At 37.8% G+C, this 17,755-nt stretch overlaps 1 protein-coding gene across 1 annotated transcript in view; it reads right to left on the minus strand.

Moving 5' to 3' along the window:
- USH1C (USH1 protein network component harmonin) overlaps nucleotides 1-17,755 on the minus strand; it is an 898,978-nt gene that overhangs the window by 499,806 nt on the left and 381,417 nt on the right. The window lies entirely within an intron of this gene.

Genomic DNA, 17,755 nt, shown 5'->3' on the forward strand with positions numbered 1-17,755 from the left:
TCCCGTGGGTAGGAGGGCACTTCTCGCTTTCAAATCCTGATGGGTGTGACGTGCTGAAGAACTTGTTGGCGCACGTAAGGATTAACAGGGTAACTGTTTATTTCTTTAGGTGAATTGAGTTTTAGACAGGGAAAATAGATTTTAGGGAATGAGAACTATTAATTTTTATTAAAAACTTACTGATTGATTTGCTTTGAAATGTCAGTCTAATATGTCTTTCCTCAGTAAAAGCTGCTTATTCGCTAATAAAATAATGATTCAATAAAGAAAATGCTCATTCTTTGAGAATAAAAGTTAATAAATAAGATTCTGAAACAACAAGCTGGTCTTGTTTATTCATGGTCTTGTTATCATTACTTGATCCATTTACCTTAGTGACTTAATTAAAAGTTATATGCTTGAAATCTATGGTAAGATATGATAAACTGCATTTGTATATAAATGTGTAAATAGTTTTATGAAAAGTTCTGATTAATTAGGTCACATGATTCAGCTGCCCAAAATTTGTCTCGGTAGTTTATGGGCCTTGTGAGAGTTATATGATTAATGGTGAGTATCATGGTGTTGGGTAGTATTGTTGAGACAGATTTTCTATAGGGGCGCTGCATCAATTCCTTGGTAGCAGAGTTACGTTTACTATGGTAGTTACATAGGATTCATGACTAAAACATGTTAAGTTTGTCAAGTTGTTATATGTTGTCGAAAAGTTTTTTTTTTTCCAGCAGTGTGAAAATTCCTAGTTGTACCGGTACAAGAGTAGTGTGACAAGTGAAGTTGCACAGTGCATTTGTTCTGTTTCAAAATAGTGGTATTGTCATATATCACTAGTGTTGTGGACGTACAGCACAAGTTTAGGGATTTTTAGGTGTGCTAGGTTAAATGTATAGTGAGGATTGTCTATGAAATTGTAGCTTTCGAGTATAGGGACTTGGAGCCTGTTATAAAACTCACTGTGAAAAGAGTAGTAGAATTCATCCAAGCTTGAGTGAAGGGTAAGGAAGCGTCGTCTATCTTACTGGCAAATGTGGATTTCTATGGTTGGTTAAACTCCTACCAAGATTTCATGTATGTATGGTTAGGGAAAACTTTCCGTTTGTAAGTGCGTAAATGATTTTGTAATTACGATTGAGTCAAACTTTGAATTGCTACCATATGAGCATTCAGAGGGAAACGAGTTCGTTTTTACCTGTTAGAAGGGTAGAGTAGACTTACTTTATCAACGAATCTAAATATTCTGTGAGAATAGCGTTGTCTAATCCATGTAAAGAATACTTGAATGATTGTAAAAACTATCACTTTATTTTAGCGAAACAGACAAATGATTTGTTTTTCTGTAGTCACTAACTGAAATTTCATTGAAAAGAATTGTTAAAATGGCGCTGTGAAAATATTTTGTGAAGGAGGGGTAAGCTCAAGGAGTGAGAGACAGCGAAGCTGCAGCGGCTGTGTACGTCACAGGGTCTGCGCTGTGATTGGCTAGCATACGTCACAGTTAGTGCGCTGATTGGTTCACATGACCAAGACGAGCTGATAGCTGATTGGTTTATCCTGAAAGCAGTACTTCTATTGGTTGAGCAAGGTGGTGACGTAGCTTAACCTGATTGGTTTGTTGGTGAGTTTCGCGCACGGATTGGTTGGTTTTGCGGAACAACAAGGAAACACTTACGATCATTTAGAATTAGGCGGATTTGATTAAAAACATGAGTTATTATTACAGGAAAGAGGAAAAGAAGCCTTCATGGTTTCAGAAATTGAAAAATGTATTTAAACCCGATAAGAAAACAGAAACGCGAGGTGGAAAGTTACTTCATAAGTACAAAACACCAGCAGCCTATATGGAAGGTGAATATGGTTATCATACTTGCCTATGGATGGATAATTGGATGGAATATACCAAAGATGATGGTGTATTAGCATGGCCGGAGGACGGATCATTTAATATTACGGTTTTGAAAAATTTGAGAGAAAAAATGATGGCTCTTGTGCCAAAGCCTACTCAATTTGAAGCTTTAGTTGAATGGGAGGATGAGATGTTTCAACTCGAACGAGAAAACAGAGGTGTAACAAGAGGTCCAAAATTAGACATTAATAGAGAAACTCATGAAGATAGAATGCGACGCTGGAGACGTGGAGATATGTGTGATGGTTTATACCCAGTAAGAGTAATGGTTACTGAAGTACCAGGTCAAAAGAATACCCAAAAGAGAAATAATATTAATGTAGAAAATGATTCAGAAGATGCGGTTTTAGAAGAGATTTATATTACAAAACCGAAACCGCCAGCTTATCAATACCAACCAGCTTGTTCATGGTCTACCCCAAGATTTCCAGTCACACCAAGGGTCTCCCCGAGTGCTCCTCCTCCTCCAAGAGAAATTATTGATAAGGCATCTCCTATGTCAAATCAAAGCTTTGGAAAAACACCTGAAAGAGTAGAAACAAGAACTAACTCTAGTATATCTGGAGAAAATAGAAATTATATTGAAATTCCTAGAAATGATTTTGAAATGTCCCCAGTGCAGAGAAATGAAGCCTGAAGAAATGTAATGAGAACAGAAAGATGTAATGAATTACCAAATTCCTCAGAATATTTCCGATCAAAAGATGAGTTAATACAACAGTTAACTAAAATCATGGAAGCAGTAACAGTACCAGTAACGATTGGTCCTGTTCAACCAGTGTTTGATCAAAGGGAAATTAAACATTCAGCTTTAACTATTCCATTAAATTCAGAAATTCAGAAAGTGGCTGAAAAGTTTTATTCAGATTTATCAGAGATTCATCGAGAAAAAAACAATGCCTGACTTAACGTTTAATCAAGGTTCACCATGTAAAACTCCATTTGGTGCAGAATCTGATACTAAAACTCCAGAAAAGAGCATAAATAAAATAGATTTAACGCATACCCCAAAGACTCCAGAATTTAAATTACTTGATGTCGCAAAATTAAAAGCAGATTTGGAGGAATTAATTATTGGCACAATTGGACCTGACAATTTAAAGGTGTATTAGGATGATGAATTATTATTTATTTGTAAAAGCATACAATGGAAAACTAAAAACAAGTATGAACAGTTAGAAGAATTAGCTACTGAATTAGAAATTGATTTGAGCAGGCAGTAGAATTTGGGAAAACATTACAGAGTAGACTTCACAGAAAAAGACATTGAAAACCTGAATACTACAGGAAGAATAATTCATATAAAATAATTAATTGTGTTCCTAAAAAGATTAGGTGAATTAAGTAAATGGAGAGTAAAATGGACAAAGAAAAGAGAGGAAGAAAGAGAAAGAGGTGAAGTAGCAAATCAGTTTCCAATGAGAGAAATAGCAGGAGGTGTATATGTGCATGTTCCTTGGACAAGACAAGACATCTTATTGTTCACAAATGATTTTCCTCGGCTGAGAGAGAAACCTGTAGAATGGTATCGACAAGTGGATAGATTTATTAAAGTTTCAAAAGTTCTGTGGATTGATCTAGATGGATTCTTTGACATTGTTGTCCCATCGGATCTTTGGACAGAATGTAAAATTTCTGTAAGTTGGCCCAAAGAAGAACCTGCTCGAGATAAAATAACAGGTGCTCCATCACCAGATGTTATGGATTTATATGATAAAGTAATTGTTTGGTTGAAAAACAAAACTGCCCCTAAAGAAGTAGACTGGGTTAAAATTGACAGAACAAATCAAGAGCCAAAAGAATCAGTACAATAATTTTATGAAAGGTTACTGCTGGTATTTAAACAATACAATGGCTATGAAAAATTAAGTGAAAAGGACATGAGTCACTTTATATACAGGTTTGTTTATGGCCTGAGACCTGGAATTGGTGAAATGATTAGAAATGGAATTGTAGGTTGGCAATCACTTTCAGTTGATGACATTCTGAGAAAAGCAAAATACTGTAGTGATGAAATAGATGCAAAGCAGAAAAGGCTTAAAGAGAAAGCTATGTGGGCACAGGTGAAGGTTGTTGAACAACAGATAGCAACATTAGAAAATAAAAATGTTCATCCGAATCAAGGTAAATTTAAGGGTAATTATAATAAGCCAAAATTTATTGTGAATATTGAAGAACTTAAGCAAAAGCTCCCTTGTTTTAATTGTGGCGAAATTGGACACTGGAAGCGCGAATGTAAAAATCTGCCCAGAAATTTTAGAAATGCATCATTAAATCCACAGATGCAGAATGAGGTAAATCTGCAGCAACAGCTACAGCGACAGATAAATGAGTTAAATCAGCAGCAACAGCGACAGGTAGTGAATCAGCAGAATCAGATTCCACAACCGCCACTTCCAAAATGTGTGAATGTACAGAGATATAATACAGAAACGGGATTCTGCGGAGGTGAACAGGTAAACAGACCGCAAAGAGTGAATGTGTCAAATGATTCTCAACAATTATGGATGAAAGAAAATGGAGGGAGTGATTCTGAAGATTACTTATGACGGTGCCTGAGAGAGGAGGAAGAGTGTGTGCTTGGAGCCACTCTTGAGGTAGATCAATCCGGTCCATTTGTAAATGGTAAAGTGAATGATGTAGAAATCAATTTTCTTGTGGACACTGGCGCTACCCGTTCTACTGTTAGATCAGTGGAAATAGAAAACCTGCCTCTCTCTGGGGATTCCATCCAAGTAGTTGGTGTAGCTAATCAACAAATTAAAACAGATTTAACAGAACCAGTCGAAGTTGAAATTGGTAAATTTAAAGACAAACACAGATTTGTAGTTTGCAATAGCAGTCCTCTAAACCTGCTAGGGAGGGACATTTTATGTAAGATGAACTGCAAAATATATTGCTCACCGGAAGGTATAGAGCTTCAAACACTAGAAGAAGATGGGCTGTACAAGTTAACAATGCTAATGGTTGAGGCAGAGGAAAGCAAATTATTTCCTGCATTTGATAAAGATAATATTCCTGAAGAATTAAAAGAGACAGTTAATGCTAACATTTGGGATTTGACAGGAAATGATATGGGCTTGATGAAAAATGTTGATCCAGTTAAAATTACAGTGAAACAAGGAGTAGATCTTCCAAACATTCCTCAGTATAAAATGAAAGCAGAAACTATTGAAGGTGTCATACCTGTTATTGACAAATTCATAAAACAAGGGGTTCTGAAAGAAATTGAAAGTAGTCCATGTAATTCACCGATTATGGGTATTAAAAAGCCAAACGGAACTTTCAGGATTGTTCAAGACCTGAGAAATGTTAATCAAATAGTTGTTCCATGTTGCCCAGTTGTTCCAAACCCAGCGGTAATTTTATACCAAATTCCGCATGATGCAGAATGGTATACAGTCATTGACCTATGCAATGCATTCTTTACTGTTCCATTGCATCCAGATAGCCAGCAAATTTTTGCGTTCAGGTTCCAGGATCGCATCCTAGCATGGTGTCGTATCCCTCAAGGGTATACAGAAAGTCCATCTATTTTTAATCAGTTGTTAAAGAAATCTTTGGAAGATTTAAATCTACCTGGTAAGTCAACATTGGTGCAATATATAGATGACCTCCTTGTGGCTGCTAAAACACGAGATAACTGTGTTACAGATACTATTACTCTTTTGAATCGTCTGGTAGATGAGGGACATAAAGTGTCTCCTGCAAAATTACAGTTTTGCAAACAAGAAGTGAAATACCTTGGCCACAGAATTGCAAAGGGAATCAGGCAAGTGACAATTGAGAGAATTAGAACGATTCAGGGAATGCAACCTCCAAAAACACAGAGACAGGTCAGAATGTTTCTAGGAATGGTTGGTTATTGTCGCCCATGGATTAGTGGATTTTCAGTAATTGCAAAACCATTGCAGAGACTGACAAAAGCAGACATAAAAGATCCAATTATCCTTACAGAAACTTAGTTAGAAGCTTTTGAAAAGTTAAAAAGAAGCCTGTGTGAAACTCCTGCATTAGGTATGCCAGACTATGAGAAGGAGTTTGAGCTGTACTGCAGTGAAAGAGAAGGATGTGCATTATCAGTTTTAATCCAAAGACACTGGAAACTGAGAAAGCCAATTGCATATTTCTCAGCAGTTCTTGATCCTGTTGCAAAAGCATTACCAGGCTGCTTAAAAGCAGTAGCTGCAACAAGTGTAAGTCTTGAGCAGAGGGAGGAAATTATAATGGGATTCCCTGTAAAAGTTTATGTACCCCATTCTGTTGAATTTCTTCTTACCAGAAGCAAGACACAGCATTTGACAAGTAACAGGCTTACCAAATATGAAAAGGTTATTCTGGGATAACGTTTCGATAGCAAGGTGTGTGAATTTAAATCCTTCCACATTATTGCCTGATGGTACTGTAACAGAAATAAGAAACGAAAATGATGTTGATCATGAGTGCTTGGATGTTGGACATTAAAGATGTTCCTTTACCAGAGTCAGATTTTATTTACTTTGTTAATGGTTCATGTTTGAGAACAGCTGAAGGTTTTCTGAGAGCAGCATATTCTGTCTGTACTGTTGCAAATGTGGTAGAAGCTTCATGTCTCGAAGGAATTCGTTCAGCTCAAGTAGCAGAATTAATTGCTTTGATTTGTGCTTGTGAAAGAGCAAAAGAGTTAAAGATCACCATAGTGACTGATAGTCAATATGGATACGGTGTAGTCCATGACTATGGTCCGCTCTGGTCTCAAAGAGGTTATTTAACTTCTGCGGGAACTCCAATAAGAAATGCAAAATTGATCAAGAGATTGATCGATGGCATTCAGCTACCAGAGAAAATTTCTGTTGTGAAATGTGCAGCACATAAAAGGGGCGAAGATTATATTACAAAAGGTAATGCATATGCAGATGAGATTGCCAAATATTGCGCAAAGAACAATTTTTCAATAAATCGGGAAAAAGACAATGAACATGTTTTGAATTTACTTATGCTAACATCTGTAGAGACATGGCAATGAGTGAAAGATTTACAAGATGAGGCAAATGATGAGGAAAAAGATACTTGGTTAAAAGCAGGTTGTAGACAGCGAGAAGAAGATGAGATTTGGGTTTACAAAGATGACAGACCAGTTTTACCAAATAGCATGATTGCTGACATGGCTAGAATGTATCATGGTCCAGGACATATTGGAAGGGATTCTATGATAAGGTTATTAAGGCAAACATGGTACAACCCAAAGTTCAGAATAATTGCAGAATCTTTTTGTCAGAGATGCTTAATCTGTCAACAAATGAAACCAAACAGGAAAACAGTTGTGAGCATGGGAACCATAGGACGGGAGGGTGGTCCTTTCACCAGACTGCAAATGGATTTCATTGACATGCCACCCCATAACAAGTTGAGATATGTACTTGTGATAATCTGTTTGTTTTCAAGATGGGTGGAAGTGTTTCCAACACGTCACAATGATTCAGTTACTGTTGCAAAATTACTTTTAAGGGAGATTATACCTAGGTACAGATTTCCAGTGAATGTTGAAACTGATCGTGGAACACATTTTGAAAACAGATTGTTACAAATGGTTTGTGAAGCATTGAATATAAAACAAAAGTTGCACTGTGCCTACAGACCAGAAACATTAGGTGTTGTAGAGCAAGTAAATGGCACAATCAAAAATAGAATAGGTAAAATGTGTCTAGCTACAGGAATGAAGTGGACAGATGCACTTCCACTTGTTTTGATGTCTCTGAGTAGTACTCCTGATAAAAAGACAGGTTTAAGTCCACATGATATTGTCATGGGCAGAGTTATGAGACAAGCATTTGTACCAGTTGGAAAGTTGATGAGCATAAATGATAGCGTCATTTTGGAATACTGCAGGAATCTTTCTGACGTCGTGACTTCTGTGTTCCATCAGGTGGGAACTGAAGTGATAACAAGAGAAAAGGAGCAAGCTCATGATATGTTACCAGGAGACTGGGTAAGAACAAAAGTTCACCGAAGAAGAAACTGTTTAGTACCCAGGTGGCAAAAGGCCAGACAGGTAATACTTGCCACAACAAATGCAGTAAAGTGTAAAGGTTTGAAAAGGTGGATTCATGCAAGTCACACCATTCGTGTACCTCCACCTGAAAACCCTGATGAAGGTGACACTACAGCTGATTCAGAATCTGAAGAAGAACCTGAAAGAAATCCAGATCCTGAAGATCGACAAGAAAGTCGACATCTGGAAAGTTCAATTGCGAATGAGGCATTGAATGAAAATATTAAAGAAATTGTGATAATAGACTCTGAAAATGATGAAGATCTACTAGAAAAAGAAGTGGAAAAAAAGTCTGAACAAGAAGTGATTCAAGATCAGGAGAGTATTGAAAAGCAGATTAGAAGCTCTGAAAGCAGGAACGGAAGTTCTGAAACTGGGAAGTTAGAAGTAATTCAAGAGGAAGACGAGTTACCGAGTACCAGCTATAAGGATGATGTTCCTAACAGAGTGAAACTGCCGAGTAAAGAAGATCCTAAATTCAGACTTGAAATCTCAGATACTGAATCAGACGAAAGTGATGAAGATATCGAAATAAGAAATTTTAGAAAAAGAGCTTGGAGAACAGAATGTAAGGTGACTGAGCCAAAGAAGAAATTACCAAGAAAAGGTAATAACTGGCCAAGTGAAAAAGAAGGTTTAAAATTCAAATTGGTGAACAGATCAAAAGAACAGGTGAACGAAGTTTCGAGTCAAATAGGTGACTCTGAAAAGAAAGGTGAAGCAGGAAAGAAAATAGAAGTGATTAATAGTAGGGCAAAAAGAGTTGTAAAACCTAATCAGAAGTACAAGTCCCCTGAGTGGACATATATAATCATCCCACCTGTGGTGGAGGAGAATAGTAGTAGTCAGGAAGAGATAGATGACACAAGTGATTGAGGTTTTATTTTTGGCATAAGGCTGAAGAAATTGTGTTAGGTGACACAAGGTCCAAGAAATTGTGTTAGCTGGAAAAACACATTGAGTAAGACGTAAGGTCGAAGAAAAGTTGTTAGAAAGTAAGGTTTTTCTTTAAAAAAAAAAAGTAAAAAAGGGGGGTATATTTAGTAATTTTTTAATTTTTGATTTTTGTTTTTTCTGAGAGGCTTTTGTTACAGAGTAAAGATGCCTTATACTAATACCAATTCTAGATGTTCTATCATCAAGAGATGCTGTAAAATATCTTCTATTTGTGTAATTTTATTAATCTTACTTTGGTTAATTTTAGCTGTCATTTTCCCTTTTGGAATTGACAAAGAAGTGTATAAAGTTAGCATGACAAGTAAAGCTATGGCTAAACAAGATAATCATGGTGCAACAGGCAAAACTAACTGAGTTATTGATCACAAGCCAGAGATCCAGCAAGATAGATCTGTTGGTGATTTTTCTAGTAATACTTTTTCAAGACTTTTAGCAGAATATGTTAAGGTTATGGAAGTTAAAGATTGCTATATTTGTGTAAAATTGCCTGCTTCTGTTTCAGAGGGAGTGACCTACAATATGCTTCCTCTTACTTATGGCATTACGTGCAGTGTAATAGCTAGTTTATTTTATCAAACTGGTCGTCTAGAGTACTACTACTCGAATCATGATGACATTTTTGCAAATTTGAAAATTGATAAACGCTTGAATAAGCATAAACATGCTAAGCAGATGAGGGAATTTTTAATTGTCACTAATGAACTCACTTATGAGTATGCTTTTAAAAACAATTTACCTTGTAAATTGAGAGCTGAAGAAAAGCCCTTTTTGAATTTAGTTGAAGAGAGAAGAGCAATTTATAAGAGAAACGAAATGTTGAAACAAACCAAATCTAAGTTTTGGCAAATTGAGGACGAAAAGCTAAATGGTAGAACAATAGAAAATGTTGCTATTCACATAGATAAACCTGTTAGTGGTAAGCTTTGCATTAGGAGAGACAACACCCTTTCTGACAATTATTTTGTGGGTGCCAGTCAATGTGAGGATACTTATCAAATTTTGGGTGGTTGGGGATTCAAAGGTGGCAAGGATCCAATTTTTCCTGGAATTTATTTTGTGTGTGGGGACAAAGCCTATTACAATCTCCCAGACCACTGGTATGGGACTTGCTTTGTTGGTTTAGTTTTTCCAAAGATTTTTCATGTTGACAGAAATGCAGAAGGTTCATTTGAAATTAGCAATCATCTGAATAGATTTAGAAGAGAAAGCTTCTCAGAAATTTTGGGAGATAATTTTGAAGCAGTAATACCTTTGGTGGGTATAACCCTGAATGCAGTTAAAGTCAGAAATTTATCCACAATAGTTGACAGTTTGTCAACTGATACTGCCAGTGGTTTTCAATTAGTGGATACTGAACCTATTGCTATAAGGTCCATGGTAATGCAGAACCGTCTTGCTTTAGACATTCTGCTAGCAAAAGAGGGAGGAGTTTGTGGAATTTTACATTGCTGCACCTATATCCCTGATAAGAGCAAGAATATTGAGATGTACATCAAAAACATTTCAGAGATACATTAAGAAATTGTACCCTTAGAAGATGAAGATTTTTCAGAACGTTTGAGCAAAAGATTTGCAGCAATCAAAACCTGGTTTCAAGAGATTGGTAGTTCAATCCTAGGCAAAATACTGACACCTTTATTAGTTATAGTCTTTGTGATACTTTTGTTGAAAATCAATGGCATGTTACACAAGAGAAAGAAATATCTAAGGGAAAAGAGGAGGATTTACAAGCTCAGAAAGGAACAAGAAAAGGAAATAGAACTAGAAGAGTTTCGTAGAACACAATATGAGAGTCTCAAGCAGACAGCAGAGTCAAGACTTTAGAAACACTAATACAGTGAAAGTTAAAACATGTTCTGCGGATAAAATTTTGCTAAAATTTGTGGTGTAGTTTGGTGATTTTGAAATCACCAGATGAGGGAGTTGATGGAGCGAGGTTCAGAATAATATTTTGTTCTGACTCGCAAAGTTAAACTTCCATAACAACATAACTGTATTAATGACGTCTGTGAATGAAATGTACTAATCAACCTAGATTAAAATGCATACATGACATAAGGGACGAAATATATGTGCTTATATGTTGCATTTGCAAGTATGTTGAAAAATAATAAAACTAACCTTGTCTATTGTCTTTGTCAGTATTAATGCGGCTATTTAATTAATGGCATGTGCTTATTTGTGTGTGCTTATGTTATGTCTTTTCGTCTTTAGCTAGTCAGAAAGGTATAGAAATTGCTCCCGTGGGTAGAAGGGCGCTTCTCGCTTTCCGAATCCTGATGGGTGTGACGTGCTGAAGAACTTGTTGGCGCACGTAAGGATTAACAGGGTTACTAGTTTATTTCTTTAGGTGAAGTGAGTTTTAGACAGGGAAAATAGATTTTAGGGAATGAGAACTATTAATTTTTATTAAAAACTTACTGATTGATTTGCTTTGAAATGTCAGTCTAATAAGTCTTTCCTCAATAAAAGCTGCCTATTCGCTAATAAAATAATGATTCAATAAAGAAAATGCTCATTCTTTGAGAATAAAAGTTAATAAATAAGATTCTGAAACAAAAAGCTGGTCTTGTTTATTCATGGTCTCGTTATCATTAGTTGATCCATTTACCTTAGTGACTTAATTAAAAGTTATATGCTTGAAATCTATGGTAAGATATGATAAACTGCAGTTGTATATATATGTGTAAATAGTTTTATGAACAGTTCTGATTAATTAGGTCACATGACTCAGCTGCCCAAAATTTGTCTCGGTAGTTTATGGGCCTTGTGAGAGTTATATGATTAATGGTGAGTATCATGGTGTTGGGTAGTGTTGTTGAGACAGATTTTCTATAGGGGCGCTGCATCAAAAGCTACCTTGAAGTTTATCATTGTCTAGCTCATGCTTCAGAAGCATTTGACCTTCCATCATTAATACAGGTAAATGAACTGCACTGTTATCCTATAAAGGGAGATTTGAACAACAGGGTGAGTGCCCCCCAATTTTTGATGTAAAACGTGGCATTCACCAAGGTTGTGTACTTGCTCCCTTACTTTTTTCTCTTTTTATTAATGAGATCGATAAAGTGCTGCAGCTGTAGAAGGTAAGCATGGGCGTAAAATCCGTTCCGCTCGCGGATTTTGCGGATTTTCGGTAAATTCGCAATCCGCGAACTCTCGCGAACTTACCGAAAATTCGTAAATCCGTGCAAAGCGGATTTTTTTGCTTGGTCGCACTTGCCAACTAGAATACTATACAATTTCGCGGGAGTAAACACTTGCGAAAACGTAGATGCGGCGGGCAGCGACAATCTCGCAATTGCGAGATTGCTAAATTTGCAATTTCGCACAAGAAATCCACCAGCAGGCAGCATAAACCTTGAAAATTATGATTTTTATCAGAATAACTCCTCAGGTTGACATTTGCCTGCACTTTTTTTTTGCAAGGAGTCCATTTTGGGGGGGGGGGAGAAGGAAGCGCCCCACTGTCTACAACTTCCTGTTCCTGTCCAGCAGGCTCCTCTCAGTGCTTTCTTCATGTGCTGGTCACTTTGATTTGGATCTTGACCTGGAAGGATTACTTTTTGTGGATGCTGCTGGATATTTGGATTTTTCCAAAACTGAAAGCACTCAGCAGGTGCAAAAGTTAAATCTTATCATTAGTAACCATTCCCTGTAGTGCTTCCTGAGGGGCCCCTTCAGAGTTCATTTGCCTACTTGCAACTATTCTATGACCCTGCTCTGACCCTCACAGCAGGCTCAGAGAATAGCTACAAGTATACAACAAAGGTCCTGTTAAAAAAATTACACTGCAACAGAAAGAAATTACAGACATAACTGAAAGCACTCAGCAGGTGCAAAAGTTCAATCTTATCATTAGTAACCATTCCCTGTAGTACTTCCTGAGGGGCCCCTTCAGAGTTCAGTTGCCTACTTGCAACTATTCTATGACCCTGCTCTGACCCTCACAGCAGGCTCAGAGAAAGCAATTACAGATAAGGAAGCAGGTTCCAGCCAGGAAGTTCAAATTCAGTAACACATTAATCAGCCCCTAATTCATTTATGTCAGTTGAGGCAGGGCAGGTGTGCTTTTCCACCCATAATCTACAGTGATGAACTAGAGGGTGGCATGGGTGAGCCAGAGGGTGGCATGGGTGAGCCAGAGGGTGGCAGTGGTGAAACAGAGGGTGGCAGTGGTGAAACAGAGGGTGCTGTGATGAACCAGATGTAGAAACAACATGTTCGCGACCGTTGCTACCCGAAAAGTAAGTTCGCGTTTGCGAACTGGTACAAAATCCTCGCGAACTGGCAGAAATCCTTGCGAACACAAAAAAGAAAAAATTCGCGAGAGTTCGCGGATTTTGCGGATTGCGAATCCGTAAATACGCAATTTCGCAGATTGCCAATTCGCAAAATCCGCCCATGCTTAGTAGAAGGTAGATGCCCTGTTATTATTGGGCAATCCCATACCAATTTTACTGTACGCAGATGATGCGGTACCACTTTCCAGGACTCCGGTTGGTCTACTACTCATAGATAAATGCAGCAAGTTTATAGGTGAAAGGAAACTGCTAATTAACAAAACAAAAACGTTTACCATGATATGTGGCACCAAAACAATGAAATGTAAAACTTTTTACATTGATAGTACCCCAGTTCGAACTGTTAAACATGTTGCTGCCCAAGGGTAACTTATTAGTATTAGTGGGAAATGGAAACAGGAATTATCTAATGTTTGTTCCAAGATTGTCAAGAACACACATGGGATTTTTAGATTCGTATCTAAACAAGGTAATCACCCTGTAAAGGAAATGCTGACAATATACAAGGCGAGATGCGTTGCTACAGCCTTATATGGTGCAGGGGTATGGGGCAATCATTGTTACAAGGCCCTGCCACAAAAAGAAAATGATTTTTTAAAAGGTCTCCTAAGTCTACCACCTTCAGCATCTACTGAGGTATATCTGACATACCTAGCAGATTTGACCTCTGTTCAGCTACTGCTGATACGAAGATCGATATGGGCTAAAGATGAGACAGCTTTTATTGGATCTATTAATCAAGATTGTTTACTCCTTGAGAAAAAATCACGTATCCCGTGGTTAAAATATATTATGGATACATATAGCAAGCTATTGAATATACAGATTTCTGATAATACGGGCCAAGTAGCTTCCAAAAACAAAAAGGAAATCAAGGATTCATTTTTGTTATACAAAAAGAAAATCGTAAGAGCACCATAGAGAAACAATCAAGTTTTAACTTTTATCAATCAATTGAATCCAAAAGAGGAATCCAAGATTATCTGATTATAGTAAATAAATCCTCACACCGTTCTGTGCTGATGACTGAGATTAGGTATAGTACATCATCTAGTCGCATTTCCAGTTATGAAAACATGCCCCTTGGATTCTACCCCCTGCCCTTGCGACAAGTTCTTCAAACAAAGCACTGTGCACTTCATACTCTTTTGTAAATTTTATTTTTATTTAACATGTTTTTATCTGAAGCCGCTTTTTATTAAAAATTATGTAAGATGTCATCATGCTCCAATGAATCTACTGCTTGCACTAAACAACCCTGGAACTTGCTATTATGTAGCGTTATATGTTTTAAAAGCAATTAATGTAAGGAAAGGAATTGTCTCTGTAAACTGATTAAGAAAAAGATATATGTGAGACCGCATAATGCTGATATGATCAGCCATTGTTTTTAAATGGGTATGGAATTTGGTATCATGTTTTGTTATTAAGTTTGTAAAATATGTTATCATCACTGTCTTTTATGGCTATGGAATTTGCCATCAAATTATATAATTGATTCTAATTGTGTATTTTAACTCTGTAAATGCTTTTATGGTTGTTCTAACAAACCGAATAAAGTATATTGAATCAAATACAGGTAAATTAACTGCACTTGTCTCTTGCAAGTTTCCTAAGTAGTAAGGAAAGGAAAAGCTATACAGTGGTTTTCTGGGAGGGTTGGCAATATGATATAATTTATCAAGGGGCACCAAGCTTACTAACTACCGTAAACCAGAAAGAGAGCTTCCAGGGGTATTGCAAGATGAGGTACAGAAGGAGTGTACCCAAGAGCTCAAACATTCCTGCCCCTGCGTGTGCCCTATTTCATTATGTCCCCTTTTAGACTTGAAATTTAACTTTAGTATTGGGTCCAAAAAATAATAAGCTCTCTTTCCCTTCATGAAGCAACACAGTAACCATCATACATGTAAAGAGGCCTGTTCAGTGGGTCCTGCATCCATTGATCAGGCTTTGATCCTACCAAGACTGGACAGTATATTACACAATGCAAACGTTATAGGGATTATTTAGCCCTTGGTGAGTTATACTCGATTCCACCGGAACAGCGGAGGGATGTGCTCTGCTGCCTTGGCGACAACAGCCCACCACACCTAGAGATCTCTGCCTGCCCAGATCTCTATGTCTTTAGGGGAACTCTGAAGGCACTGAAGTCTTGCTGTGGGAGCATTCAGCACATTCATACAGTTGTTTGTTTTTCAAAAACAAGATCGCAAACTCAGAGTTTGCTTTTAAAAAAACAAATAAAAGTCCCTAATATCCTGGGAGTTTTCTGCCTGTTTTTGTATTTGTCTGTTCTGGACCACCATGTTTTCCCTGGTGATCCCAAACAGGAAAAAGATATGTCAGAATAGAGAGGCTGATGTACTCTGACTGATTGTCTGATGTCAAGTTGAGTTGTCACCACGAGCAAAACATGACAGTTCACCTTACTCTAACTAAAGTGAGTGAACTGGGAGTTTTGCAGACAGGGTACCCTGCAAATACGCCAGTGGACCACCAACTAAATGACTAAATGACCTCCTAATTATGCACAGTATTCCCTTGAATGAGCACACACTGCAAAGTTTACAGGAAATAAAGGCCCACCTTTATTAACTATCAGATGACCACCAACACTGGGAGGATTTTGACCCAAAACAACTGTGTCTACGTAGCTCTAGTTCATTTGGTAAGTTCATCCAACAGCATTTTTTTGGGAGTGCATCTAGTCCTCATGAGAGTTATGGCTGGATGAAGGATTTTATGACAAAATAAATAATATTGCTTAACAGAAATATAATTTACAAAAATATTGTCCAAATGGGTGTAAAATTCCCATTAACTCCAATTGGGCGATATTTTTGTAAATGATGGTGAGGAATTTATATTTTTGTCAGACAATATTTTGGCTATTACATTCTAACACCATACCAGATAAAGTCTTCATGGCCAGCTGGATAAAGTATAGTGTTGGTTAGGTTGTCGCTGGGGGGTGGCAACAGTGACATTTTTGCTTCCTTTGAAAGTGCACCATGGTACATTAATCGTGATATTTTAATTGTCATCTGCAGCCGATGACATTATTTCCTAAATCTTAGCCCATCCTTTTTATTCTAGAGGCAGTTATTGATTTTTGGAGCCTGGTTGGGAATCCTTGGTCTGCAAGAATGTGTGCTTATCAAATTTGTGTTCATTTTTTTATTTGTATATTGGCTTTTCATTGTCATATTTATCTATTGTTTGAAATCAGTGGATTATTTCTTTTAAAATTATTTTATTTATGAAGCTTTTGCAGAACATACAAGAAGCAAGATGTCCTATTCTGAACATTACTAAGTGAGCACGTGGTGTACAATTAATTACCATTAGGCATAATACAGACAGATCAGATACAAATCAACATGTCAGTGTGCACAAGTACAGTTTTCCTTACTGACGACTGTGGTACTAACACTGTCAACATCTCAAGAGCGTAACATTAGAAAACTATGAGTGAGTATGACATCGACTCAACAGTCATGGTATCTACCTAAAAGTGTAACAAGGGGGATCAATCAACAGGTGCTGTGTGGTCAAGGTTTGGCAAGTCACAGTCTGTCTCAGGGTGGTCCGCCCCTCTGGCAGCTATATATGTCGTGTAGAGTCCCCAAACTTTTTTGGGGCGACTCCTGGGGGTGTGTATCCTTGGGCACGACCAGGCTAAATGTAAGATGTCAGCCGTATGCTCGGTACATCTGTCACTGGCAGGAGTTTCCCTCAAACCGTATCTGTGGAGTCTCTCCGGTGTGTAATACACCCTGTTTAAATATTTAAAGTGAATCAGCCATTTAATGAAATACAACGTGTACTGGTGCAACAGTAGGCCCATATGGCATCATCTCTCGGTTGCTGTAAGTCCCACTACCAGTCCAATCTGGCCTTGGAATACTGATTAACCCTTTGGGACATAGCAATCTTATAAATATTGGAAAACATCTTGCGGGGAGATTTAGCTTTAATAGTATAGGTTAGTTCCGCAACCTCCGGAAGCTCCACAAGGTCCTCCCCCAAAATATCTCGTAGGGCATGCCTCGTCTTATGAAATTGAAATCGTTGCAGCAGGGTATAAGGGTGATCTTGTTGTTCAAACTCCTCCCATTTTTTAACCACACCTTTATGGAAGAGATCGCCGACCGTCAGAATGTTCAGAGCTCTCAGTTCTCGTAGCACCCATCTGTCTCTACATGGGGGCAGCCAACGGGCCCAGTCAAGCGGCATGACTGGGGAGTATAATAGAGCTCCGGCTTGAAGTTGCAACAGAGACTGCCAGGCGTGACGCGTAGCATTAATGGAATCAAGTATTCCTGTCCTACGGTCTGTATCCTCAAATATCAAGACAGGGAGTGGCAACAGGTCCGCAACAATTATCTCAATACGGAGAAGGGGAGCGTCCGAAGGGCCATGTATCCAGTAACAAGCGTGCGCACTCTATAATATAAAGTTATGTCCGGAGCACCCAGTCCCCCCATGTGGTACGATCAGTGGATCATTTATTGTTGCCCCACGCCCCTTTGACTCCAGTATCACACCAGAGGAGAAAAA

Source organism: Lissotriton helveticus, chromosome 3_1, assembly GCF_964261635.1.
Source record: "Lissotriton helveticus chromosome 3_1, aLisHel1.1, whole genome shotgun sequence".
Classification (NCBI taxonomy): domain Eukaryota; kingdom Metazoa; phylum Chordata; class Amphibia; order Caudata; family Salamandridae; genus Lissotriton; species Lissotriton helveticus.